This window comes from Eptesicus fuscus, chromosome 7, assembly GCF_027574615.1.
Source record: "Eptesicus fuscus isolate TK198812 chromosome 7, DD_ASM_mEF_20220401, whole genome shotgun sequence".
NCBI lineage: Eukaryota > Metazoa > Chordata > Mammalia > Chiroptera > Vespertilionidae > Eptesicus > Eptesicus fuscus.
The window spans coordinates 50834134-50861673 of NC_072479.1; the positions used below are offsets into that span (position 1 = coordinate 50834134).

Below are 27540 nucleotides of genomic sequence, written 5' to 3' on the forward strand. Positions count from 1 at the left end.
TTCACAATGGAGCATTTAGTAAAGGGTAAAGAGGTCATAGTAATGGAAGTAGATTTGACCTTGGATAATAATGAATACATGAGGCAATACACAGAAGATGTATTATAGAATTGTACACTTAAAACCTATATAATTTTATTATAACCCCCAATAATTTTAATAAACCATAATTTTATTATTACTCCCAATAATTTTAATTTTAATAATTTTTAAATGGAGAATTTCTTGTTTTCCCCATCAACTCTCTCCTATAAAATACTATTAGTAGGTAGTAATAATAACTGATAATATTCCCTCCCCTCATCATTTGGATAACTTATTAGAGTCAAGTTAGACGATATTTCAATTGCAATGCACAAGTTATATTTTATTGCCGACTTTAAAGGAAAGTCCCACTGCATTTTAAGAGCATTAGGTACTATAGAGCCTTGAGAAATAAGACATAATGTTTAACTCAAATGCCTCACATTTTGAAACATGTAATATCTTTTTTAAAAAATATTTTTATTGATTATAGAATGGGAGAGGGAGATGGAAACATCAATGATGAGAGAGAATCATTCATTGGCTGCCTCCTGCACGACCCACTCTGGGGATCGAGCCTGCAATCCAGGCATGTGCTCTGACTGGGAATCAAACCATGACCTCCTAGTTCAGAGGTCAACAGTCAACCACTGAACCATGCTGGCTGGGCTGAAACACATACTATCTTAATCGTGTATTTTGAAGTTATCTGTCACTACAAAAAATATCACAGATTTTTAAACATGTATGTTTAAAGAGACACACAAAAAATGTCTCTTCCCTTTTTGGAACTTCATTATAGAACCATTTTCAAAGTCTCTATCATTAGGCTATGATTAAGAGCTAAATTGCTAATAATGAGGGACTTCCCAAGTCCCTTTGAAATGGAATTTAAGGTGGACTTTAACATTAAAGTTCAAATATGAAATTCTGTTATTTTAATAAAAAAATTATTAATAACATTTTATTTTTAAAAACCTTTCTTACTAAGTTATAAATGGATGTACCTGTTTAATATAGTATAACCAAGTATTCAAAAATATAAAATAAAACAATATTCAAATCCCAATTATTTAAACTATATTTCTTGGCCTTTCATCAGTCTGCACAAACACAGTTCATAGTTAACATTTAAAAAAACAAACAAGATTATGTATGTGTACTAAGGTCAGAATGTTTTTGGCCCCTGAATTCATGTTAAAATCCTAATCCCAATGTGAAGGCATTAGGAAGGTCTTTGGAAGGTGCTTAGGTCATGGGGGTGGAACTCCCAGGAAAGGGATTAGTGCCTTATGTAAAAAGACCCTGCAAGAGCTCCCTAGTTACTTCTGTCAGGCTAGAATACGATGAGAAGTCTGCATCCCACAAGAAGGCCTTCATTCAAATGGAACCCTGATCTCAGACTTCGACTCCAGAATGATAAGAAATAAGTCTCTGTTGTTATAGCCAGCCAGTCTGTGGTAACTTTTACGGCAGCATGAGCAGACTAAAACAATGCGGGAGAGGGGCTAAATAAAACTTTGCCAACGTTTTTGTAGAATCTTAAGAATTTCTCTTTTATCTTCCTCATAATTTCCCTTTTCTATAAAATGTGTGTGCAAAGAGGGAGGATTTGTTCTTCAACTCTACCTGGAAGAACTACATGGAATGGAGGGGAAAATGTAGATGTTGGAAATAGAGCTTAGTTATCTAGCCCATCTGAGACATCAGGTGCTGCGTTTCCATCCCAAATAAGTGATAACAATGTCCGTGTTACAGAGATGTTGAGGTTGTCAGATAATGACTTTCAGGAGGTGATGCATATAAAACGCCTATAACCATATCTCTTTCCCCTTTTCCAACTCCAAAAACCTGAGTAAGTCCTTGTGAGAATCCTTAGGACACCAAGAGAACACCAAAAAGTTACATATTCAAATTTAGATTTCATAGACCGCAATTCAATATCTGAGTGTATAGCTAAAGAGACATTAAGTATTATTGCCTCAAGACAAAAGCTAGTAAAGCAAGAGGCCCAATAAAACATGAAATAATTTAAAATAGCTTATAGACTAAAAAAGTTGAATGGAATACTCACTCTTAAATGAAGTTATAGACCAAACATGCATAATAATTTTGATCACAAATACTAAAGTAATAATTAGGTTTCTGAGCATTTAAAATATTTTTTTTAAATTAGTGATAGGTCCATAGAAGTGTCTCTTCCTTTTTTGGGAACATTTTAAAACAAATGTAGATAATGATCCTAGGTATCTTATTGAGATAGAGTCACAAATCTATGTTATTGATAAAAATATTTAAGACACAATTAAAATTTGCATGTCTCCTCAATGCAGCATTTTTTCTTAAATTAACACGTTATTTAAAAATTAAATTTAAAAAAGAAAATAATTTTTAGATGAGCTTTAGATCTGTAAATCCTCCAGTGGCAAGCCATTACCTTGTGTAATTAATATTCTCTATGCAGCAGGTTACTCTCCACAGAGATGCTAACATTGCCCAAAGGGACAGACTTACATTTTCTTATACTCCTTGAGGCTTATTTTAAACATTCACCTTTTCCTATCTACTCATTATCTCATTATACTGTCATATCTATTAGTGATATGCAAATATTTCTCTGCAGTACCTGCTGCTTTTTAAGTTCAGAAAAAGAAACTCATATTAACTTGCATTGATTCTTTGTTTTCCTTCTGACAGAGGCCACCCCTTTAGGAAAATGCATTCAAGCACTTTACTGCTACGTTGAAGATACCATGCAATAAGTAACTGGGAACTATGTGAATAATAGGAACAGGAGGGAACCAAGATGGCAGCATAGGTACATGCCAGTACTCGCCGCCTCTCACAATCACATCAAAATGACAACTAAAATATAGAACCATAATTTAGAACAGCCTGAAAGCTGGCTTAATGGAAGTCCTAAAACTATATAAAATCAATTTATTTATTTATTTCAGAGAGGAAGGGAGAGGGGGGGAGAGAGAGAGAGAAAACATCAATGATGAGAGAGAATCATTGATTGACTGCCTCCTTCATCCCCCACACTGGGGATCAAGCCCAAAACTGGGCATGTGCTCTGACTGGGAATCAAACTACGACATCCTGCTTCATAGGTCAATGCTCAACCACTGAGACATGCCAGCCAGACAATCAGGAGGGATATCTAGGCTGCAGAGGTCTCCCATGAGGATTATCTGGCACTGGGGCAAGAACTCAGGGGATATCTTTCTCCCAAACAAAAGTGCTGGCAAAGGTCATTGTTCCTAGACTGAGATCTCCCACTTCACAGAGGCAGGCACCATGTCTGAGTTTCTATCAGCCTGGCTCACACTGTTCACTCCATCCTGGTGATTTTCCTGAGATTCCTGCCTCATCCAATTTGCATCCCCACCCAAGCTGTTTGAAGCAGCTTTTCCATATGAATGGCCTGTCCTAACTCAGGCTTCAGACTTTCCTAAAACCTCTCAAATAAGCAGCAGCTGGTGTCAGCATGCCCCATACCTACCAGTAAGAGGCCCCAAGCTCCACACTAGCAGCAGCCTGCCTTGCTTCACACCTTGGCCTCTCCTGGGCACATCTAAGCCCAACAAAAGGAGTAGTCATCTGTAGATTGCTGTGTAGCTCCTGCCGGATGGCCCCAGGCAGGGCACAAGCACTGGATCACTTTGCACCTCCCAGTTATTAGCAAATATTATTAGTATATGTTCAGTAAGCATGCACTTTATGAAGGTAGAGACAACATGGGGGGAAAAAAGAAATATATTCTCTGTCCTCAGCAGAAAATAATAAATTTTGTCCAATGAGTACATACTTTAGAATAGTGATTTTTCACGTGGACAATATTTTAATATCACAGATTATAGATAAAACAAAAATATTTTCTTTTTTTTTTTAAATATTTTCTTTAAGCAGTTCACCAATGAACTCAAATGTCAAGGTGAAGAATCACTGTCCTAGATGAATACTTAAAAAAATACACTCATAGGCAAATGGTTATAATAGTATATGAATTATACACAGTGATATGATTCTTATACTTCAGCAGACTTTAGTATTTATCTTTGTGTTTGCTTTTGCTTTTGAGTTTTGTGCCACTCACAATGGCCATATGTTCATTTCACTTTAAATACTATCTATCTTTCAGCTCCAAAACATATCCACTTCTTTCATTAAAGCCTTGTTCAATTCTTCCATCACATACTAAAGTCTCCCTCTTCTGAAATCCTAGAGCTGGGGTCAGCAAATATTATTCTCCTAAATGCCAGATAGTAAATACTTTAGGCTTTTCGGGCTTAGTTACAACTACTCAACTCTGCCCTGCAGCAAGAAAGCAGCCACAGAATATATTGCAACAAACTGGTGGCTGTATTCCAGGAAAGCTTTATTTGGAAAAGCAGGCAGCTGACTGAATATGGCCCAAGGGCTATAGTTTGTCAACCTCTATTGTAGAAGATCACTGCTCTCTACCACTTATTTTGACATTTAATTCTATTCTAGGTTGTGCCTTTGAACAGTGCATACACAGAGTGCATCTCTGAAAATACAGTCTCCTCAGGGGGTCAGGAAAGATGTCTTATCCTATCTAATAAAAGAGAAACATGCAAATTGACCGTACTTCCATTACGCCCACAAGCCACACCCATCCGCCAATCAGGAGTGTGTATGCAAATTAACCCAACAAATATGGCAGCAGCAAAAGAGCTGGAGAGAGCAGGAGGGTTGGGTTGACCCCAGCGATGGAGGAAGCCAAACTTTCCGCTTGCCTTGGCCTGCACTGGTCTCCACTCAAGGCTACAAAGTTTCAATTATAGAAGATAAATAAATCCCAACAAAAACGGTGGCAGCCACAGAGTTGGAGCCAGCCGGAGGCTTGGGTTGCCTCTGGCGATGGAGGAAGCCAAGTTTTCCACCCGCCCTGGCTAACCCTGGCCTCCGCTCAAGGCTACAAAGTTTCAATTATAGAAAATAAATAAATCCCAGATACCAGGGCCTCTGCTTGGGTGGCTGGGGGGCATGGCTGGCCTGCAAACCACCACAGGCCCCTCGCCCAGGCTGCCTCATGCCCCAAGGGAACCCCCACCCTGATCTGGGACACCTTTCAGGGCAAACCAGCCAGCCTCCACCCATGCACCAAGCCTCTATCCTATCTAATAAAAGGGTAATATGCAAACTGACCATCATTCCAACACACAAGGTGGCTGCCCCCATGTGGTCAAAGATGGCTGCCCCCATGTGGACATAAGATGGCTGCCACAAGATGGCCAGCAGTGGAGGGCAGTTGGGAGGGATCAGGCCTGCAAGGGCGGGCAGTTGTGGGTGATCAGACCAGGAGGGGAGAGCAGTTGCTGGGGACCAGGCCTGCAAGGGAGGGCAGTTGGGGGCAATCAAGCCTGCAGGGGAGGACAGTTAGGGGTGACCAGGCTGGCAGGGGAGGGCAGTTAGAGGTGACCAGGCTGGCAGGGGAGCAGTTAGGTATCAATCAGGCTAGCAGGGGAGTGGTTAGGGGGTGATCAGGCTGGCAGGCAGAAGCGGTTAGGGGCAATCAGGAAGGCAGGCAGGTGAGCAGTTGGGAGTCCTGGCTTGTGAGAGGGATGTCCGACTGCCCGGGGGATCCTATCGGGGGTTCCCAGATTGGAGAGGGTGCAGTCTGGGTTGAGGGTCACACCCCCTGTATACAAATTTTGTGCACTGGGCCTTTAGTATATATATGTATTTCAGCTCTCTATGCAGAATACTTCATATGGCAATGCTTAATTATTTACTGATTTAAACTTATTTAAGACATGAGAGTAAGATCTAGTTGCCATTTGCATCTTACCTGCAGTGAAGCATCTACTAAAACGTTGACTCTCAGGGTTCTCTAATGGACAGCTTCAACTTGCTGAGTGTTTATTCTCTCTTTAATGAATATTAATCAAAATTTTTCCCCATTTGAGACCATATTGTATTTTTCCCCCTTATTATTATTACCTACCATGGATATAGCCATGTAGATGCCTGTGGCGACATAATCCATGCCCTGTAGCTGTCTCTCACTATAGTAGCTGCCTTTCACAGGTAGCTGCCTGTCAGTATACTGGGTGCCTCTCGCAATAGTGTCAGCCTCTCGTGATAGTGCCTGGATGGGTCTCTGTCTATCAGGCTAGTAGCTGCCACTCGAGATAGTGCCCAGCTGAGAAGCTGCCTCTGGTGATAGTAGCTGCCTGGATTTATCATTCTTTCAGTCCCTACAGCTTTCTCCAGCTTCTCTGAGTTTACAGACACAAGGTCACTCTTTTCTCTAAGCTTCCCAGTTTGGTTCCAGATGCATCCTCTAAACAAAAAGGAATCCTTATCATTCTGTTGACTTTATTTTTTAGCAGATCGAATGAAACTCATTATAGTTGACTAGTCTTTTTTTTTTTTTTTAACATTTCTCAAGCTTCTTTCCCCTGGAATCTCTTAAAACCCACAGCATCAGTGAGTATTTTAAAATACTAATATTAAAAATATACATTGTGGTTAATAGGTTCAAATCCAGATCCCCCTACTGATGAGATGTACAACCTTGGGTAAAATACTTAAACCGCTGTGCCCTAATTCTCTCATCTGTAAAATGAGGGTCAAAAGGTTTTTAAGATTAAATTACTTAAAACATGTAACATAAACATGTAAAAGGATGGTTCGCATATTGAAATGTTCAATAAAGGCAAGCTAATTTTACTCAAATGTTATCTCTACAACTTAACCTAAAAGCCTCTTCTTTGGTCCAGTGTCTCTAAACTCATTTATTATGCACATACAAATAGCACGGCATGTTTGTCATTTTACCTCTTATGCCATTCATCTATAAAGATGGATAATTTCACTGAGAAGCTAATTTTTAATTGTAACCAAAATGTAAAGTGGGTTTCCTTTCTTTCCTTCCTTTCAGGGGTTTACTCGTTTATTCATTCGCTATGCTGAGGGCCACAGAGATAAATGTTCAGTCCTGAGATAACAGTGGGTCCTTCCATAGACAGCTCTCTCGATACACTTCTATTTCTCACCTCCGACTTCATCAGAAAAGAGATGGTATTGATGGCTAATTGAGTTACCAATAAGAGTTCAAAGATTTATATTAATAAATAACCTTTTTCACCCTTGAACTATTCTGTACATTTCTTGACTTGCCTAAACTTGAATGCCTCTAAAAACTTAGTTGCCTTAAAAAAAAAAAAAAAGAGCTTAATCAGATCATGCAAAGGATATTTAGAAAAATAGAATGTTAGATTAATAGAGAAAACATAAACATGTGATCTGTCACCACAAATGTACAGGCTGTCAATCAACCCAAAAAGGGATTTATTTTGTATGGCCCCAGAAAGCTGAGTAAGGGCCCTATGTAGAAGCAATAGAATTGAGTAACAATTGTAACTGGGTTCAACAGACTGCCTCATTGTGCATACTTAAAGTACACAATAGATTACTGTTTATTGAAGATGCTGAAGAAAGAATATGTAAAAGTAAAAACAGATGTCCTCTAAGTTCCTTGAAATTCCATAATCCACCAAAGTGCTAAATGACATGTAAATATGAATTCGTTATTATTGTTAACATCCCGAAATGTGTAGTATTTGAAGAAACTGAAGGCTTATACAATTGCAACTATGATCGAATGGCTAAAACAAATAAGAGATTACAAATGCAATGTTACTGAAATCTTAGAAAAGATTCTTCAGGCTATTCGGGGCTTCAGAGGAAATCTGAAGGTGGTGTTTAAGCTCAGCTTGAAGATGAGATTAAAGTGAAATATGGAAATAGCAAGAAGTTAGAGCATTTTAAGATGAAAGAACAGCATGACCAAAGGTATAGTGGCATGAAGGTGAAGGAGGCACAGGGGACAGACAGTTCAGTTTGACGTCCGTGGGAGATGAGCCTGAAAAAGCTTACTGGAGTAGCAAGGACTGAAATGTTGCTCCTTAGACCTAGGTAATGGGAGTCACCAAAGTGTTATTTACAAGTAGGTAAGAGAGAAGTACTTCAGTTAGAGTATCTGGTGGCGCGGAAGAATTAACTTGTACAGTGAGAGACTAGAAATGAGACGATCTGCTAAGAGACTACAACATGGCTCTGGGAACTATGTCAAAAGGGCCTGACTCTGTGGCAGCATCAGAAAAGAGGACACTTTGGATATGCAAATGTCAAGTCTTAGCAACTGACTGAGTCACAAAGCCCTGGGAGAGAGGGTTTCAAAAGCTTCCAGACTAGAATGCTGTAAAATAATAAGACCAATAAAAGCAAAGGGAGCAGCAGAAAGAAGGAAGACACAGAAAGTTCAGAAGAAACCACAAGGTGCTGGTGGTGTTAGCCACAGTAAAGGGGAGCAGTCCAGCAAGGCATTTGGAAAGGTCAGCCTGGAGACTATGTGAAGGTCAGGGCTGAAGATAATGACTTGGGAGTTATTCCTACTGAGGTGAAAGCCAAGGTGAAGAGAGGATGAGTTTTGCCAATCGATAGACTATACACAGAAGCAACACTCAAAACATAAATTGAGGAACACATACTTTAGTGAGTAAGAGGTAAAAGGAGAGCCAAAAAAGCTGCCAATGAGCAGTCAGCGAAGTAAGAGGAGAACAGAGGGCACGGAAGCCAAATGGAGGCTGAGAGGCAGCAGATGCCAATTTGCCAAAAGCTGTTGATAGTTATAGCAAATAAAGGTTGCCTAGGCTGGTGTTGCTCAGTGGTTAGAATGTCAGCCCACAAACCAGAAGGGTCATGCATTTGATTCCCAGTCAAGGGCACATACCTGGGTTGCAGGTTCAATCCCTGGGCCCCTTAGGAGTGCACGCAGGAGGCAACCAATCAATGTGTCTCTCCCACATTAAAATCTTTCTCTCCCCAGCCCCTTATTTCTATACCTCTCTACCTCCCTTCCACTGTCTCTGAAAAAAATCAATGGGAAAAAAAAAATGTCCTCAAGTGAGGATTAACAAAAACTAAAAAAATAAAGCAAATGAAGATTTGGAGCCTAGGAGATCCATGATAATCTGATTATGAGATGTTAATAATTATATATAGCTTATGAGGAAAATCTTATCGCTTCAAATCAAAGTAGTTTCACAAGAGATTATTATCTTTTAATATATTTTTATTGATTTTAGAGAGGAAGAGAGAGGGAGAGAATCATTGATCTGCTGCCTCCTCCATGCCCCCACACTGGGGATGGAGCCTGCAACCCAGCATGTGCCCTGACCGGGATCGAACCATGACCTCCTTGTTCATAGGTTGATGCACAACCACTGAGACATACCAGCCGGGTGAGATTATTATTATTTTTTATTATCTTTTGCAGAAAAAGCAAAATGATTTCTTCTTTGAAGATACTCTGATTTCAAGGATAATTTTCTTAAACATTCTCAATTTTTATCCTATTGGACAATAGTTAGTACTAGTCTTCCAAGGGGTATATTTAAATGTGGAGGCAGTTTAGGTAATTACAATGACTTGAGGGGAAGCTGGGGCATAAGGAGGACAGAGGCCATAGACACTAAATGTTGTCTAATGAAAATCATGCATTCCCACACAAGGAAGAGGTGTCTGCCCGAAACACCAATAGTGTCACCTGTTGAGAACACTGTCACGTGCTGCTGTTTATCACTAAATGTATCTGTGGCATATCTGAGAAGAACTGATAGAACTTCAGATGCTGAAATTTTGGAGAAGTGATTTTAAAATAAGGTAAGCATCATTAATATAGTTCATCCCTTAGGAGTTTTTCAAGCAAACATGTCTTTTAGTTTTACTGTTTATTCCTATCTAATCTAGTTCCAAAGGAAATAGGTCTTCAAGTAAAGTACTTAGTAGGGCCAAGTAAATAAATAAATAATTGATAAATATTCCACATATTAACTCTTATCAGAATCTGAGTAGGGGTACAGATGATTAAGATACATTTCATTGTGTTATTAGGTGAGGAAACAGCCAATGTTTGCAATAAAATGTGTTCTTAAAAATGCCAACATTTTACACAGATCTTTAAACAATTGCATTCTCTTGCTTTCACCACTCATACTAAATATTTTCAATTGAAAATTGCTGTTTTAATGCCTAGTATTACCAAGAATACATTGGCAGTTCAGATAATTGAAGCACATAGACATTTTTTATGGGACTATTCTAACTGCTCAAAACTTTTAACACAAATATCTTTACAATAGCATCTTGTAGCTGTCACTCAAATGCCCTGTAAGAGTTTTATTAACCCATTTAGGGTTCAATGAATTTTAATCAGAACATTTGGAAGACAGTTTTGGTATTAGGATAGGAAAATTATTTTCCAAAATATATGCATCACTTATTAAACTGATATTTATGAATAACACTGATATTTATGAATATTTATAAATATGTCTGGAGCAACCAAGTACCCACTAGTCCACTCCAAGGTGAACTAGTTTTATTATAGCCAAGTTCAATTTGTTTAACTTATGGTTAATTTTTTCCAGTGTTCTTGATTATTACAGTTTATACTTAAACACACATAACCTCTCTTGTTTACTAACTGCTAAATATGTGTGGTAAAGGTTATTTCTTCCTCTAGACCAGTGGTTCTCAACCTTTCTAATGCCACGACCCTTTAAAACAGTTCCTCATGTTGTGGGGACCCCCAACCATAAAATTATTTTCATTGCTACTTCATAACTGTAATTTTGCTACTGTTAATGAATCGTAATGTAAATATCTGTGTTTTCCGATGGTCTTAGGCGACCCTGCTAGCGGTTCTCAACCTGTGGGTCACAACATGAGGAACTGTATTAAAGGGCCACAGCATTAGAAAGGTTGAGAACCACTGCTCTAGACAATGGTCCATAGGAAGCTATTCTCTCATATTATGATTGTAAGCAGCAAGTAGAGTAGGCACTGGGGTTCACCAATTAAGGGACCAATTGGGAAAATAAAGCTTTCTCAATATGTTTCTCTAGAAGTTTAAAAAAAGTTCTATTACTTACTAAGGCTTAGTATGCAGTTGTTTCCTAGCACATTTCCTAATAGCTTTGATCCAAACACTGTTGAGAAAGCCTGTGACAAACCAGGATGACCTCTCAGACAATGAGAGTCCATTTAATGGTTTATTATACAATCCAACACTGTAACCCCATCTAATGGGAAACTTGCATTTCAAAAGGTTCCCCAAAAAATCTGTTTAAAAGAATAAGCCAGTGATCCTTGTAACAATCTAACAGACATAAGGCCAAATATTGAATACCTACCATATATTGAGTTGTCTATGTATATGCCCCGCACAGTGCTACTAGTAAGTATTTTACAGACATCATGTTTAATCTATACAAACAACACATGAAATTGATTATGGTCCTCTTTTCACACTTGAAGAAACCAGAGAGGCTCAGCAACTTACACTAGAACTTACACTAGCTAGTAAGTGGCAGAGCCAGACTTCAGAACCCTCTGCCCTGCCCTGCCACAGACCTTTGTCCCACAGGGGCTCCCAGATGAAACACACATGGCCTCTACTCTCAAGGACCATATCACTAGAAAGAGAGATAGAACATCTACCTAAATGATTATGATTCCAGATAAAATATATTAACTGGCCTAAGAGAAGTCCAGATCAAGTTTCAAGGCAGTTCAGAGGAACACAGATTTCTTGACAATAATAAGACCTGGAGTAAATTTTTTCTGTGAGATGGATTGTAGGGGAAGGAGGGGGTGGGTAAAGGGCCATACAGGAGCATAACTAGTATTATCGCATGCCATTCTCTTTGTCGAGTAGAGCAGAAGACACCTTACATTTGTTATCTTCTTTGTTCAGAAAAACCATGAAAGTATTACTCCACAGTGCATAAAACTAAGTTAACCAGTGGGTCAATGGAAATTTGAACCCAGACATCCTCATTCAGCTTCATCCAAGGCAGAAGCTGTAATACTTAGTGATTAAAACCAGGCTGCCCCAGTGCTTGCCCCAACTCAGACACTTAGTAGCTGTGCTATTTGAACAAGTTACTTAACTCTGTGGCTAAATTCCTCTTCTATAAATGTGGATATTGACAGAACAACTTCATTGGGTGGTTAAAGGGATAAAAGGAGTTAATGATATACAGAAAGTGGCAACACCATGCAATTACTATACTCTTCTTTGATCCTTAGAGTGAGTGGATTAGTCTGTCCAAAGTCTGGAAGATCATGAAGCTCAGTCTTGTTAGACAGACCCCCAGAGCAAGGACAATGGGCCAGGTACAGAAACTCACTAGGTCAGAAAGCTCTGGATGCCTAGCAAGGGGCAAAACTGAGAAAACAAGAACCTCATCCCCAAGGTAACCTATCCTCCCCTAGCATATGTCTGGTCAGGTGGTTTAGACCCCCTGACCTTTTCTTCCCTAAAGATAACATCTAGGGCTCAGGTGTATTTTAGCTCCAGGCTTAGAAAAGCAGCAGAGCCAGACAAGTGACCATAACATATATACATTTGTTTTACCTAGATTTACAAAAGATTTATAATATAATCTTTTGGTTAAGTGTATTTGACAACCTTCCCAAAGTTTAAAATTTCAAAATCCTTTTTTTTTAAAATATATGTTTATTGCCCTAGCCAGTTTAGCTCAGTGGATAGAGCATCGGCCTTCGGACCAAAGAGTCCCAGGTCTGATTCTGGTCAAGGGCACGGATCTTGGTTTCAGGCTCCTCCCCAGCCTGGGCCCTGGTAGGGGTGTGTGCACAAGGCAACCAGTCGATGAGTTTCTCTCACATTGATGTTTCTCTGTCTTTTTCTCTCTCTTCCACTCTCCCTAATAATCAATGGAAAAATATACTTGGGTGAGGATTAACCAAAAGAAAAAAAAAATTAATATATTATATATATACATATATGTGTGTGTGTGTGTGTGTTTTGATTGATTTTTAGAGAGGGCTAGAGGATTAGAAACATTGATGAGAAATGTCATCTATCACATCATCTATCAGCTGCCTTCTGCATGCTCTCTACTGGGGATCAAGCCTGAAACTCGGGCATGTGCTCTGGTCAGGAATCGATCTGTGACCTCTTGGTTCCTAGGTCAAAGGCTCAACCACTGAACTACATCAGCAAGGCTCAAAAGATTTTTTTAACAGAGAAATGACTTTTACTTATTCCAACAGGCCCTGAAATACCTCAAAGATTCATTCTCTCTCCTAAGTTGTTAAATTAATTAGGCCTATTTAATGTGCTTGAAAAATTAAATGGGAAGCTTTGCCAAATAAGAATATACATATATTTTTCTTAAAATGGATATTCTAGAAATTTCAATCTGCTCTAGGAAGGAACTTGCAAAGATTCAGAGCCAAGTTCAAACAGGAAATTCTCAGGAGTAACAGGTATCCTGTCAGTGATGAGCCTAGAATAATAGTTCCCTGTGGGAGGCATCTGGCAGTAGTACTCCAGATGTTTGTAATCCACACATTGGGTGTTTATGAATTGTTTCCTGTGCTCAATACACACTTCCAATAAGCCATGTGCAACATTTTAAAATCTTGCATATTGTTTGTTCTTTATATATATTTTAAAACTCTGCATTGAATCTCAAAATATAAGTTTTATTATTCTTTCATGTCATTTCATAATAATTATTATTTAGCAAGAAATTGTTGTCTTGAAATGTTATACCTTACAGAAAAACAAGATTCTTTGTCAATTGTTTTATGGTCAAGTCTATAATCACATTATTTATGTCTGCCATTTACAAACCATCGTTTTATTCTGATGCATTTACAAATATGTTAGTTAAGTCTTTGAAAATATTCATAACAAGAACTTTGATTTACTCTAAATCACAGCTTTCTAAACAGGTCTTCTCTTCAAAGTGAAAATTTATAGGACTCTAAATAATGACTGAAAACATAAAATACTGACTAATAATCAGGACAAACAAAATATGTTATATGAAAATCATTCTGTCTTCCAGATATAAGGAAGCTTGTTTTTATTTCCCTAGAACAGTTTGGTAAATTATACCTTCATAAGCAATATGAAAGCTTTTATAGTTTTCTCCCTACCTAATCCTTCCAGAATTTGGCAATTCTTAATGAGTGAATCATGGCAATAGGTTTCTTTTCATGAATTCAGCAAGACCAGTTTCCAATTGTAGTTTTATTAACCAAGATTTTGACTGGGATGTCATGTCTGAAAGAGATATACCTGACTCTGGATGTCACTAGAAAGCCTTAAGAAGCCAATAAGAGCCTCTTGAAGAAAGCCTGGCACCTTGCTTAATCATGTGGTTCATGGTAGTTTTTCCAGGTAAGGAACAAAGGTTGCTTTCCTGAGAGATGGCAAAGAAGGAACCTCAAGATATCATTGGGGACCTCAAGAACTTGAAGAATTCACCCGTCTACAAGTACTGCAGGAAAACCTGATGGCAGCAAGGAGGCTCAGCTTCTTTGCCCTGAGGGTCTAATTACAGCTCAATCATGAGATCCCAGCAAAGCAGGTTTTTAAAAGCCTATGTAATCAATTGCTATTCTTACTGTGTTTATGCAAACAATCAGACCAAATTGTAACCAAACTTAATGTAGTAAATAAATTAGTCTTAAGTTGGCTCTTTAATAAAAATGAGGGTGATTCTAGGGGTGAAAAGTGTGTTTCAATAGACTCTATAATACACAGTTATGAATATTAAACTCAAAGCTTTATTTTTCACCTATGAATTAAACTGGATCCTGAATTCATCTTAAATATTTGGCTACAACCCTCCAAGCTAATGTTTCTTTCCTTTCACCAGACCCTTTTCATAATTCTTTTCATTCTAGCTTTTGCCCCAATAATACAAAAATTTATAAAACAGTTTCTCTCCACCAGTTACAAGCCTTATACTCGGGAAATACCACCCCTCCTTTTGTACCCAGGCCTCATTGTCCCTCTGACAAAGCTCAAGGATTTTTGGCTCTGAAGGAAAACATCACCCCCTTTCAGCAGGAAGCCATTACAAAAAAGATCCTATGCCCCCTTTCTCTGAAAGAATTCAATACCAAAAATTCTCGAGGGGGGAAATGTTAGACAGACCCCCAGAGCAAAGACAAAGGGGCAGGTACAGAAACCCACCAGGGCAGAAAGCTCTGGATGCCTAGCAAGGGGGCAAAACTGGGAAAATAAGAACTTCCCTACCAGAGTAATCTATCCTCCTCTAGCATATCGCTGGTCGTGGGGTTTGGACCCCCGATCTTTCATATTCCTAGTCAGGTAGTTTAGACCCCCCTGACCGTTTCCTCTCTAAAGATAACATTTAGGCACGGGTGTATTTCAGCTCCAGGCCCAGAAAAGCAGCAAAGCCAGACAAGTGACACCATGGCTGCCTCAGGACTAGCTCAGCCCCCAGACCCACTGATGATAAGAGCTTCCCGCCAGTGACTGCATATAAGGATGAAACTCCAGCTTCTGGGAGCCGCCATCATCCACCCAATGTCCCCTTGGCTCCGTGCTGTGCAGCCCTTCCTTTGGATATTCCATCCCCTACGCCCTTTTCCTTAAATAAATTCAATTTTTCTTTATCCACTATCTGAGATGGCTATTTAGTCTGCCAGCTAAATAGCTAGAAGAAAATCTTCCATATCTGTTTATACAAGGTCACTATCAATGGTAAAAAAAAAAATAAAAAAAAAAATGGGGTTGAATATACAGGTTTCTAAGACAAGATACCCTTCTCAAATTTGACTATTAGCAGATCTTACAAATATTTCTTAGACTGCTAAGTCCCTTTCAAGTTTTATTTGGAATGAATGTCTGTTCCATAGAGAAGGTAACTGGCTGAAAGCAAAGAAGGTAGGGGGAAGATTGGATGACTAGATGTGAATTTTTTGAGAGTAGAATTCCAATCTCATTCATCTTGGTAACCACAGTTTAGTGTCTGGAAAGATTTTAGGAGTTTTAAAATGGCCAATCTCTAGTTAGGTGTTTGCCATACACTTTGTTTCTCACAATAGCACTTCATGGTTGGTGCCCACAATCCCATTTTCTAGATAAGAAAACCTGAGGATGAGATTGTTAAATAATTACAACCTTACAAAATGCAGAACTGAGCCTGAGATCTAGGTCTAACTCTAAAATTAGTTACCTTTTTCCATGTGAATGTATCAAAAATGTTTGGTGAACGAATATAGAACTAAAAACAGATGTAGGTTACTTCCTTTTTATGTCAGACCCATGCTCCAAAAATATGACTCTGGATAAAGGATATTTCTTTAGGTCACTTTGCTGTCCTTCCCTTCAGGAGGGTTCAAGGCCAAAAAACGTAAGCCAGGTAATATACAAGTGTAAATGCATGTCTAGAAATAAATCCAGCATTTACAGGAAGATGCGCTAACTGGATGTTGGGAAATGAAATGTTAAAATTTCATATTATTTACCACTATTAAAACACTCCCTGGAGGAAAAGAAGCAGGACCTAATTGCAAACTGTTGATTTGAATTTTGCCAAAAAACAGTTTTTGAGTTCATGAGTAGTATACAAAACACTGAATTGCTTAAGGTAATAATGTTTCCCTTTCACTGAGATCATTTGATTCAATTACCTGCTCCCTTAGACTCCTTTAAATGCAATGTCAGAAGCAGAAAGTGGAACTAGACCAAGGTTAAATAAGCGTCACCTTGCTCAAACCTCATCTACTCTCTGCCAGCCACCACCCAGCTCAGATTTTTCAGCCACACTCCCCCAAAGGCAAACTTGAGTACTTGTGGTTCCAATGACACAGCACACAGCGGCAGGCCTTGAGCTTTGTTTGGGTTGAGCCAAAAAAGCACAGGATGCCCGGAATGGACATCCAGCGCCCACTGCTTCCTCTTGCCCAGTCTTTTTCACACCATTCTCATTACTGACCGCTATTTTATTCCTCTGATGCGTCTCTTATTAGATCCAGGAAGCGAGGAGATGAAATATTAGCTTTCCTACTTCCACCAGCCCGCTCTCACGCAACTCAGCCCTCTCAGTACTACTTCTGCAAAAGTGTGGGCAGACACTTGTAGAGAAACCACGCCTCATCCCTCTGGCGTGCGGGGGGTGTGCGTGTGTGATTTTAATGCACTTGGCGTAGACCCTGGCTAGTCCTACCGGGAAAATGGACCTAGCTCCCAACCGCCCTTGCCAAACCAGTCTGCAATCCCTTTGGCGGAAGTAAGGGAGAAAAGCGGGTGTGGAGAGCAGCTGCGGGGCAGCATCCGCCTCGAGTAGGCAGTTCGCCCTGGAGCCGCCGCCAGCCTCCCGCGCTACCTGGCCCGGTGCCCCCAGCGTGGCGCAGGAGACGAGGAAACCCAGGGTGAGCCGGAGGAGCAGACTCTCTGAAAGCCGCAATCCCCTCCGGCCAGGACGCCTACCAGGACCGCACACACCTTTCCATCCGCCTCCTACCCCACCGCCTCCTACCCCACCGTGAGACCTGGGGACCTAAAAAAAGAAGGAAGACAGCCTCCCTGGTACTCGGTCCCCTCCCAGCCTCTCCGAGCCCCGACCGTCTGCTACATGAGAAGACAGTCCCTACACCCAGTGACCTCCAGCCCCATCCTCGCCCCCACCCTGTGCAGCAACCAGGCCACCCCCTGAGGCTCCCGGGGGGGCCGGGGAAGGATGCTGATGAGAAGGGCGGGATGCTGGGGACACGCCGCACGGGAACCAGCCCCGGAAGACTCCTGGGCCAAGAAGAGGGGGGAAACACCGCTCCGGAAGGGTCTCCGTGCAAAAGTTCAGAACGTGGGCAACTCCCGGCAGAAAGCACGCGGGCGCGCGGGGAGCGCCTTCCCCGGGGACCCCTCCGAGCCCCCTCCTCCACGCGTGCGCCCCGAGCCCGCAGCTCCCGCGCCGCGGTCCGCGCGCAGGATGACGCGAGCTCCCCTCCGGAGGCAGCTTTGGGGGTTGTTTGTTTTTGTCTCTATCAGGGCTCCCTGGCAAACTGCGTTTGGCGTGTTTGTCACCGGCGGGGCCGTAAGTTTTTTGCAACACGCGTGCGGCTCCCGGGACGGCGGGGTGAAGGCGCCCGTTCGCCCGCCTCCCCGCGGGCGCCCGCCCCTCTCCTCCTCCTCCTCCTCCTCCTCCGCCACCTCCCGGGCTCCAGGCGAGTACTTTACCTGGCGCTGGCACCGGGCGGGCACTGCAGCTCCCCGCTCCCTCCTCGCCGCAGCCGGCCGGCCTCGCTGTCACCGGGCGAATGCAATTATTTATTTATTTATGTCCCCTGACGTGTCCTCGCCCGCCACAGCCAGAGGTGGAAGAGGAGGAGGAGGAGGCGGGGAGGGGAGGCGCGGCAGCGGAGCGCCCTCGTGGGTGCCCCGGAGCGGGCCCGGCGGGGAGGGAGGGAGGGAGGGAGGCGGGAGGGGGCGGGGAGGGGAGGGAGCGGTGGAGAGAACCCGGGCTAGCGCCATCCTCTTTGCAGGAACCCGCCCGGCCGCGGGAGGGGACAAACCGCCGCCCTGTGACTCAGAGGACTGAGCATGCTCCAAGCGATTGTCAACGCGGGAGACACTTTCTCCGCGGCTCGGGTCACTCCACTTCAGGTTTTAGTTTGGACCCAGAGGGAAAGCCAAAAGTCTGGCGGAGAAAAGACTTGCTCCAGCTTGGCCCCTGCACGCTCTCAGGTGTGCAGTAGTTCTGTGTGGGCAGCCCGGGACTTGTGCAACTTACAGCACAGAAGAGCCTACCGATGGAGAAGAGCCTGGCACCGTGCAGGGCGACTAGGGGATTCTCTTTGTGAGCTTGGGGGGGGGGGGGGGGGGGGGGGGGGGAATGTTGGGTCCTTTTAGAATGAAGGTATGGGGGTTGGCGGGGAGGGCCAGGGACGGGATGGCCTTGGTGGAGATTAGGCTTACCAACCAAATCACGCTAAGGGGGAAAATAAAATGCACACCGTGGAAGGAAGAGGATAGAAAATAGCACAAGAACTTGAAAATACGTAAGAAATGAAAGACAACCACTTGTAAATAATTCCTTTTAGTTTCTCAAATTATTTAATTCTTCAAAGGATAATGGTTTGGTTTCTTCTGCCTTCCCCCCACCCCCTCCCCCCTGTTTCTTGGGGAAATTGGAAAGAGGACAGACTGGAAATGAACATTTAGCTTGAGTTCCTTTAATGTATTGAAGGTTGAATTACTACTTAGAGCAGTGATGGGCAACCTTTTGAGCTTGGTGTGTCAAACTTCGCCAAAGAACTGAGCATAACTCGGGTAGTGTGTCACTTTGAGGAAAAAAAAAACATTATTTCGCGATATTTATAGTTTAAATAACATAAATGTATAATTGTTATATATAATTGTATTTAATAAACCTCAGCGGCCGCGTGTCATCAGAAATGGCTATGCGTGTCAGTGCTGACACGCGTGTCATAGGTTCGCCATCACTGAGAGGAAAAGAAACTGTCCAGAAGAATAAACTCGGGCTTAGATTTGAGGATTCATACTGCAGTTTTTCTGTCAATTTAACTGACCTCACCTCCCATTCTTGCCTTTAAAAAATGAAAGATAACATGTTACGTTAATCCTAGATAATAATATAGCTTCCAGAAGCTTTTCTTGTTGATTCTAGAACTTGACATCGTTTATGAGAAGCCAAGATAAGTTAGCTAAAATAATTAGAACTTTGATGCCCAAAAGACAAAGAATCAAAATGGCAATATAGTTAAAAAGAAAATTTCATGTATTTATTAAATGTGTGGAGATTCAGATCAAGTCACCCCAACATGTCCCTCTGTGCTATAGAAACTGTTTTGAGCCCAGCCGGTGCCGCTCAGTGGTTGAGCACTGACTTATGAACCAGGAGGTCACAGTTCCATTCCCGTTAGGGCACATGCCCAGGTTGCAGGCTTGATGCAGGAGGCAGCAGATCCATGATTCTCATCACTGATGTTTCTCTCTCCCTTCCTCTCTAAAATAAAAAAATTTTAAAAGACATATATATTTTTTAAAAAAAGAAAAAGAAACTGTTTTGAGCTAAAGGCAATTTTAGTCACAGGCTCAAGAGAAACTCCTGCCCCTAACTTAACTACCTGGAAGAACATGAATTAGAGCCTTTCCCATAGTGATTATTAGAGATAGCCTCTTTTAACCTACCTTTAGGGCAGAGTAAATTGCTATTTACTCAACCTCTGTTCTTACTAGCCTGCAATGACACTTTGAAACCCCCATGGTAGATTATCTCAGCCCTACTTAAGGATGTCTTATATACCTGGGTCCCCCTTCCTACCCCTTCCCCCACAAGCATGTATCTCCAAACTTCTAAGGGACCCCATGAGACTTGCAACCAGGGAAGAAATGGGCAGCTGCAGCTCGTCCCTGGCTAACCCCCAGAACCTGTCTCCAAGACCCCCCTTTTCTCTGACTTCCCAGCCTGACCATTTCTGTCTCTCTCTCTAAAAATCTGAGAAGAACCCAGGTCCTAGCAGATAACCCCAATCAGTAACAAGGTTAGCACGTAACCCCTCTTCATCTACACTAATCTGGCTCAAGTGTATTTGACAATAACACCAGGCAGAAGAGGCTGGAGGGTAGAGGAACGTTTCTTCCTGCACACAAGGGCTTACCATTGTCCGGCACTGTTCTAAATACTTAGGTGGATTTCCTCAATTATTATAATAACTGCAGTAGATTACTCACATTTTCAAATTTGAAGACAAGTTAAGTCACTTGGCTAAATTCACATTGCCTCACTTCTGCCATAGCTAGTCTGTAAGCTAGGACAAAACTTGAATTTTGGTTTCTGCTGTAGGCAGTTAGACAGACATGAGCAGAGCCAGGACAGTGGGCCAGATACAGAAGATGCATTATCTCATTCCTAGCTCAGGATGTCTTATATACCTCAGTCCCCCTTGGTGTCTCCGAGCCTCATATGCATGTGAGGTCTCTGACTCCCATGTGCTTGGGATTCCCATACATATATATGTATTAAATTTGGTTATGTTCTCTTGCTAATCTGTCTCATGTCTATTTGATTATTAAACCAGCCAGAAGAACCTTTGTTAGGGGCCAAAGTGGAATATTGGGGACTAGCTATGGTTATGGGAAATATTAATCATGCTCTGTTAACCATGATTGCCTTGTTCTGGTTAAAGAGAGGGCATTCTAACCTGGTTGGGAGTTGTATGCCCTGGGGACCTAGGAGTCAACCTTGGGCCGGGGGTCAACTTTGGATCTGGAAGTTAACTTTGGAATGGGGTGTATTCTCATTCAAGAACTGCCTATTATTATGGAAAGATTAACAACCTCCTGGCCCAAACAATGGAGTCCCACCCCAGCCTGCATAGCTTACTTCCCCAGGCCAGTAATCCCTACTTCCCCGTGTAATCTTTGTCCTACTCAATATAAGCAGCTGGTTTATGGGGGATTGCAGAGCAGATGTTCGTGGTTGACCTGCTTTCTTATACTGCCAGCATTATTGAAATAAACTCTCATATACAATTCAACCCTGTCTCTGCTTAATTGGCTCAAGTAGTGATAGGCAGCCTGGACCCCTGGGTTGTCCAGTTTCACCTTGAGGGCAAAGTGACATATGTTATTTCTAGGTAATGGGAATTAGAGCCAGTATGTATGCCTCCTTCATTCTTACCTTTTTTCCAGACCCCTCAGGGCACAATCAAATGCCCTGGGCACCAGGATAGATACCACAAATTCCATAATTGTTATTGTTATCATGTTAATTATTGACTGTTAACTATCTTGTAACCACCTAAGTAAAAGTATGTGTTTATCATTTTACTCTTTATCCAATCCCAGAGGTTTTCCCACTTTGCTTTCTCCTGCCTCTCCCTCTCTAATCTATCACCAATGGATTTCACTTACCCCACCTACATCTCTTCCTTTGATTGCAATGTATAAAAATAGATGAAATAAGCCAGTCAATGAAAGAAAAATACCACATGATCTCACTCATTTATGGGTAATAAAGAACATTATAAACTTGAACAAAAAGATAGATATAGAGACAGTAAAGCATCAAACAGACTGTCAAATTACAGGGGGAAAGTTAGGGAGAGATGGGGGAGATAAGAGATCAATCAAAGGACTTGTATGCATGCATATAAGCATAACCAACGGATGCAAAACTCTGGGGGGTGAGGGCATATATGGGAGTGGGGTGGGGGGTGGCAATGGTAAGATATGTACACATATAATACCTTAATAAAAAAAATTGGAAAGAAAAAAAATAAAATTAAAAAAAAATTAAAAAAAATAAAAATAGATGAAAACCCACCATTCTCTGGAGCATTATCCCAGTCAGTTGAGATTCTGCTTCCCAGCAATTGTCAACAGTTTAGCTTATATAAACTTACAAAAATTCTTTACAGGTTAGGATGTTTTCACACTAACACACTTGTGAATAGGATTGTTTTTTAAGTTTCCCTTTCTGATTGTTCATTATCTTATATAATAAAGAGATAATATGAAAATTGACTGTCATGCCCTCTCACAAGATGGCTGCCCCATGTGGTCACAGATGGCTGCCCCATGTGGTCACAAGATGGCCGGCAGGGGAGGGCAGTTATGGGCAACCAGACCTGCAGGGGAAGGCAGTTGGGGGGGACCGGGCCTACAGAGGAGGGGGGGGCAGTTGGGGGTGACCAGGCTGGCAGGGGAGGACAGTTGGGGGTGACCGGGCCTGCAGGGGAGAGCAGTTGGGGGATTCCAGGCCAGCAGGGGAGAACAGTTGGGGGCAATCGGGCCTGCAGGGGAGGGCAGTTGGCGGGGACCGGGCTTGCAGGGGAGGGCAGTTGGGGGCAATTGGGCCAGCAGCTGAGCAGTTAGGCATCGATCAGGCTGGCAGGCAGAAGCAGAAGTGGTTAGGGACAATCAAGCAGGCAGGCAGGTGAGCAGTTGGGAGCCAGCAGTCCTGGACTCTGAGAGGGATCCCAAATTGGATAGGGTGCAGGCTGAGCTGAGGGACACCCTCTCCCCATGCATGAATTTCATGCACCTGGCCTCTAGTTGGTATATAAAAATGCAACCAATTTCTGTATATTTATTTTGTATCCTTCTACTTTACTGAATTCATTTATCAGTTCTAGTAGTTTTTGGTGGAATCTTTATACAGCATCATGTCATCTCAAAGGATAAAGTCCATTCTGTTTCTGCAAACAAAACCCTCCATTGCCAGACCTTTGCCATCTTGATATTCCTGTAACATGGCTACAGTCTGCTCCTGAATCAAAGAAATTAAGATGGGTAGAAAATGGCTATAAGTTAAACAAACGGCTATGGGAAACTTAAGATGGCCACTTAGTTCTTCCAGGCTTTCTGGAAAACCCCCCTTTTTTCAGTTTTTGCATTTCTTTATCCATTATAGTACATTTAAGCTAGACTTCATTCAACTGCCATTTATTTTGGGTTATTTCTTGTTGCATGTATGTTTTCTAGATGAGTTTAAGCTTTCCCCTGCCACAAGGCTGATGCCCTCAAAGTGGCAAAAAACTTAGAAAATGTGTTTCCTAATTGGAGTATTACCCTTCACAATCTCTAGTGACTGGAGCACTCACTTCACTGAGTAAATTATATTAGCCTTGACAGATAGCCTTGCAAAATTCTTGGAATTATCACTGACCCTATTGCCCTTAATTATCAGGCAAGGTCAAGTGAACTAATAGAAAAACTGGATTCAAGCAGAACAGGTTTAATTACACAGGACTAACTAAACTGATAAGAATGGTTACAATTTTCATGACTTTTTGGTTGAAATATTGCTGGTTCTTTGCTGTTGTGGGTCTTTTTGTTTTTTTTTTTTTTTTTTGCTGTTGTTATAGTTGTTTTCCAGATATAAGGATTTTTTAAAAATATAAGTTATCTATTTGGTAAATTTTACCTTTGTAAGCAAAATTGAGACTTGTGTTTCTCCCTACTTAATCTCTTCAGATTTCAGAAACTCACAGTGAGTGTTGTCATTTTCATGGCAATATTCTTATTTGCATAACTTCAATGAGAATCTGTTCTCCTTATAATAACAGGGCACAATTGGAAACTAGTTACATTACCAAGACTTTGACTGGAATATCAAACTTGAGAGAGGCATACATAAACTCAGATATAACCTGTGTCGATGTAAGACAAGTCCGAACATGCAGAGAATTTTTATGAGTTTGAGCCAAACTGACAACATATGCCTAAAAGGGCAGTGCTTTCTCATGATACAGGCTTTGTTGTTGTTATTGAAGCAATAGGTCAGACATTTGCCACAATGTCTGTCAAAGTGGCTGGCCATAAAACTCCAGCACACATTCATCTAAGGGCACTCCCGACAAAGGCGACTGACTTTGCCATTCTCACCACCTTACAGTATTTCAGGACAGCCAGCTTAACCTTCTTTCTCTATGCTCACTCCTCTTGGGAGTGGTGTAAGACTTCTTCCCTTTCTTAGCACCACCACAGAGTCTCAACACAAGATAAAGAGTGAACTCCTTTTGAAGATTATGTTCACACAAAGTACATCCATATTCCAGTTGCTTGCCAGCAAAGACCAGTCTTTGCTAATCAGGAGGAATTCCTTCCTTATCTTGGATCTTGGCCTTTACATTTTCTCTTGTATCCAAGGGGTCAGCCTCGAGAGGGTTTTTCACAAAAATCTGCATCTTGGCGGCAGTTCCACCACAGATGGTGGATTGGGAAAAAAGCTCATGATACAGGATTTAATACACTGGCAACTGTCCCAAGAGATGGTGTGAACTCACTATGAGAATGGCTCCTAAAAAAACAGATAAAGCAATATCTCATAATGAGTCTGTTAGTCAGGATTCTCCAGAGAAGCGGCTCAATAGTACATACACATGCACGCACACACACATACACATGTACACACATATGCACACATGTACACACATATGTAGGGGTAGAGAAATTGGGATTTATTATTTTAAGGAATCTACTGACTTAAATGTTTATGAGATTTAAAAAATACCTTCACAGAGACATCTAGACTGGTGTTCAGCCAAACAATTGTCTCCTACAGCCTAGCCAGATTGATACTTAAGATTAAGCATCATAGTGAGCAAAGTTGGAATGCCAGAATTCCCTTAGCAGATGGTAAAGGAAGGCATTGAAAAGCTCAGGGAAGTAGGTATGCAGGAATGTGTATATTGTGTACAACCAAAACACTTCCCAGATAATTATTTCCTACAAGGAGGCCTTTACAGCACAGCATTAGACAAGGCCAGAGGAGTGTGCTGGTCATAGGGGCACTCGCATCACTAGAATCTTCTGTAGTTGCTCTCCTCTGTAGTTCAGGCAAGACTGTTCCAGAAGTAGGCTCACTGATAACAATGGGGCCGATCAGGCCTCAAAACAACATAATTGAGATAAGAGTGCTTAACTACCAGCAATCAGGATATAGCAATTATTGCAATGACTAATAAGCTTGGTGTAGCATCCTAGAGGTGCTCATCCACAGAGTGTTATGAAGATGATTAATAGAATATTACAGGTCCTGGCCGATTACTTGATTGGTTGGAGCATTGTCCTGACACACCAAGGTTGTGGGTTTGATCCCTGGTCAGGGCATATACAAGAATCAACCAATGAATACATAAGTAAGTAGAACAACAAATTGATGTTTTTCTCTCTCCTTCCCTCCATCTCTCTCTAAAAAAAAATAATAATAATAAAATAGCATATGACATACTAAGTGGCATAATAGATGCACAGCTGACAAAGGCACTACTCATCTTGAACCAGAAGAAGAAATCAAAGTTGGAATACTGGGAGGGGAAGCAGTCACACTATAAAATATAAATTTTTATATCACAAATCTATGCCCTCAGCTTTAGATCTGAGCCTGTTTGCCAGTTCTTAGAACTCAAACACTTAGATTAAAAAGGTGGCTGGTTCCTAGGAGAAACAATTCTGCAACACCATGACATGATTCCCTTTGATTTTTCCCCAAAGGTACCTACAGTCCGCAGGCCGACGCTCTATCCACTGAGCCACACCGGTCAGGGCTCCTTTCTCTTTTTAAACTCTGGTTCTCTTAAACAACATACTGTAATTTAAAATTGCTGTGGATTAAATTGTTCACATATGTGGTATTTTATTTTATTTTTTTTTAAATATATTTTATTGATTTTTTACAGAGAGGAAGGGAGAGGGATAGAGAGCTAGAAACATCGATGAGAGAGAATCATCGACCAGCTGCCTCCTGCACACCCCCTACCAGGGATGTGCCCGCAGCCAATGTACATGCCCTTGACCTGAATCGAACCTGGGACCTTTCAGTCTGCAGACCGACGCTCTCTCCATTGAGCCAAACCAGTTTTGGCCATATGTGGTATTTTAAAACGTCTATTAGCATGTTCACCTTTCTAAGTGAATCATGTTTGTTTTTAATATTTTTTATTCAACTTTAATGAGGTATAATTCACCTCCAGGAAAATTCATCCTTTTTAGGTAAAAAGTCCTATGGGTTTTGATAAATGCATACACAGTCCTGTAACTCCCACCACAATCAAGTAGTCAAACCACTCCTACTCTCAGCCCTTGACAACCAATGATTCAGCTTTTTTTTTTCTTTCTTGTGACATTATACCCTCCTTCACAATCATGACGGGTATTTTAGGCTGACTCCAATTGTGACATCAGGCAGCCCCTCAGCCCTCAGGAAATGGCTTTCTAGCTTCTTCTGAAACATCTTACGTTCACCTGAGGAGCGTTTCCACTGCTGTGTGACATGATGTGTTAATACAGCTTCCGCATCACCTGGCTCTGGGGCTTTACTTCTGGCCTTTTCCAATCAGTCAAGCTAGCTCCTTCTTTCTCAGCATTCATTGCTTTAAGGTTCTCAAAGATTCCCCACTTGAACTGAGTAATCACATAGAGGCTCCAGGACTCATGAAATCAAATGAATTTATGTTTCAACTCTAGTAACTCAGAGTCTATTACCTACTTTCTCCCTATAAGCTTTAGATTTAAATGGCTTACAGCTTCATTAAATTGTAAATCCACTTAATGGGAAACACCTTTGCTGCTAGAATTTGAACTAAAAAATTACAAGGATAAAAAGTTTATTTTTAGGTAACAGAAATGAATTCTAATTCAAGCCTTCATCAAGCTGTACCTGGGTGATTAGAATACTCTTCTAAATGATTTCCTACTTCTAATTTTATTCCACCTTTAGCATTTCATTCTTTGCTATATCAGTATTATCTGTCTTCCTCTTCAAATCTTCCAATAAAAGTGAAGGATTAGCAGAAAGGGAAGGCTAAGGAGAACCATGTATGGCATGTGTGGCATTTAAAATGGTATGCAGATTCATTTAAAATAATGCCCCTGTTTTCCAACCTGTGTAATATAATAGCTTTTCTTTTGGAAAGCCCCTTAAAGAAAGAAATATAGACATATAATGTTTGCATTTTCATTATAGCAACAATTTGTAGTTCATGTAATATTGTCTCATCCAGCCAGACAATAAATATAATAGGAGCGTGTGATTTGGAGTTTATGGGAATCATATGTTGTTTGTACCTTTCCAAAGTCTGAGGAAAGAAATACAAGTATAAAATATTATTTGCCTGTATGGACAAAAATGGGATTTTATGGAAAGTAACCTCACAGGG

The 27540-nt window shown here is 41.3% G+C and overlaps 1 protein-coding gene across 2 annotated transcripts in view; it reads right to left on the bottom strand.

The window, feature by feature from the left end:
- SLC16A7 (solute carrier family 16 member 7) overlaps positions 1-18295 on the bottom strand; it is a 151216-nt gene extending 132921 nt beyond the window's left edge. For both annotated transcript variants that reach the window (XM_054718919.1, XM_054718918.1), the window contains exon 1: positions 18092-18295. The gene's annotated coding sequence lies outside the window, so the exon portion shown is untranslated. The remainder of the gene's footprint in view (positions 1-18091) is intronic.
- Positions 18296-27540: the final 9245 nt, after the last annotated feature.